Genomic DNA, 2526 nt, shown 5'->3' with positions numbered 1-2526 from the left:
ACATACATGTTTTTCTTTCTTGATCCGGCGAGTACGACTTCTTTTGTGGATTCGTCTTTGACTTGACATTTGCCTTTGTAGAATTCTACGAGATATCCTTTGTCGCAAAATTGACTTGTACTAAACAAGTTAAATTTTAATCCTTCGACATAAGATACGTCATCAATTCGTAGACCATTTTTCACAACTGCGCCGGTTCCTTTTGTCATTCCATATCGATCGTTTCCGCCGAAAACTACTTTTGGTCCTTCGATACTTTTGAACTCAACTAGACTAGCTTTATTGCCGGTCATGTGTCGAGAGCATCCGCTATCGAAATACCAAATTTCCTGCAAAAAAGATTAATTACTTTTAGGTACCCATACTTGTTTGGGTCCTTTTGTGTTAGTAATTTTTGGCATCCAAATCCACCTAGATCCCACTGATCCAAGAGTAGGTGATTTGTAACCATTAAAAACTTTATAATCATAACGCACTTTCGAATAATGATTCGGTGCGGGTTGGGAAGCTGATAGTTGCTTGATTCTATGAAATAGAGCAAATCTGGACTTGGTCCATGGTTTGATTTCAAGCGACCATTCTTCTTCTGAGGGATATAATCTTCCAGCCCCAATTCTCGGAATTCTTCCCATATTCCTATGAGGTTTTATTGCACTAGACTCGTTGGTTCTCCTTTGAGATACAAATTTTTGCCTTTTAAAATTTTGTTGTCTTGCCATGATATCATTGTGTTGATTCGGCCTTGCAACAATTTTCTGGGCATTAATTTTGTTTCCAACTCCTTGTCTCATTGTGCTATGTTGACATTTCACAAATTTTACCACTGAAACTTTATTAATTATAGTAGTAGTAGAATTAGTCAACTTTTGAGGGGTTTTAGAACATGATGGATCGTAGCCTAGTCCGGCTTTATCTCTAGCGGGTTTTTGCATGTTTACCATTTTATCCATTATTTTGGATGAATTTGTAAATGATGCGATTACTTCCCGAAGGTTATGTTCTCTAACCTCTCTAGCTTTGCACTCTTCTTGAAGTCGAACATTTTTGGCTTTCAAATTACTCATTTCATTTAGAGCATTTTGCAATTTTTGTGACATTTCTTCCTTTTCAAGAATTAACGTATTATTGCGCTCTTTGATTTGAGTATGAGTGGCCATGACTTTTTGACAATCTTCCATAAGACTTTGAAAAGATTTTTGAGTCTCGAAAGAGGTGCCAACGGAACTAAAAGAGCTAAAAGAATTAGAAGATACCTCTTCGTCGGTTTCACGTGCCATATAGCATTCTTCATGTTCGGATGTTTTGCCCACTAGACATAGTAGCGCTGTATCTTCTTGTGATGAATCACTCTCGTCACTATATGACTCTTCGGATTCGCTTGCTTCTAGCGGATCGCTTATTAGTGCCTTCCGTTTGTCCTTTTTGAATTTCTTCTCTTTCGACTTGTACTCAACCTGTGGAGAGTTAGAAGTATTCGAATTTTTGTTCACCTTGGGATGTGGACATTCGGCCATAAAATGTCCAGGCTTTCTACAATTGTAACACACATTTGTGTTATCTTCGACCGGTTCCCTTCTTGATCTTCTATTCTCTCGAAAAGAATTTCCTTGTGGTGATCCTTTGTTCTTTCGCATGAACTTCTTGAATTTCCTAACAAATAAGGAAAATTGTTCGTCAGATAAAAAATCATTATTTACTACTGACCTTGATGTAGACGGTTGTTCGGCCATCAATGCGGATGTTCGTTCATCACGTTCTTCTTCAACTCGTGTCTTCATCTCGAACTCATACGCCTTAAGATCACTAAAGAGTTTATCCGTAGATAATGTCCTTAGATCTCTATGATCGCGCATTGCGGTCACCTTCATATCCCAATTTGCAGGTAGTCCGCGTAACACTTTGAGCGATATTTCCTTCTGGGTAATGGTTTTTCCTAGATCCGTGATTTCTCCAAGGATTTTGATCAATCGAGCTTCCATGTCGGTGATGCTTTCGTTCGGTAGCATTTTGAAATCATCGAACCTCTTCATGGCGATGGTTAGTTTGTTGTCTTTTTCTTGTTCGTCGCCTTCACCGATACTAATGAGAGTATCCCATATTTCTTTTGCCATGGTGCACTTCCGAATTTTTGGGAATATGGTGTCATCGACGGTTTTGAACAAAATGTCCTTGGCAATATAGTCCAAGTTATTTCGTCCTCTATCTTCCTTTGTCCACTCCATTTTTGGCTTTAGAATATATCGTGGAGCATTTGGATCTCGTGGGGTAGCGGTATTAGCTTCCATAATTTGGATAGGACCATTTGTGATGACTTACCACATTTCATCATTTAAAGCAGATAAGTGCACCTGCATACGTATTTTCCAATCATCAAATTTATCAAGAGAGAAAAGCAAATTTTGAGCGAGAACCATATCTCTCTACATCTTGAAGTTTTCGAGCTCTGCCTAGTAGTCAAGAAATGACTCAAATAGACAACCGCTCTGATACCACTTGTTGGTCCCGAAAGGGTGGCGAGAAGTCTAG

Source organism: Ipomoea nil, unplaced genomic scaffold (assembly GCF_001879475.1).
Source record: "Ipomoea nil cultivar Tokyo-kokei standard unplaced genomic scaffold, Asagao_1.1 scaffold2879, whole genome shotgun sequence".
Classification (NCBI taxonomy): Eukaryota; Viridiplantae; Streptophyta; class Magnoliopsida; order Solanales; family Convolvulaceae; genus Ipomoea; species Ipomoea nil.
Note: the sequence above shows the minus strand (reverse complement) of the source record.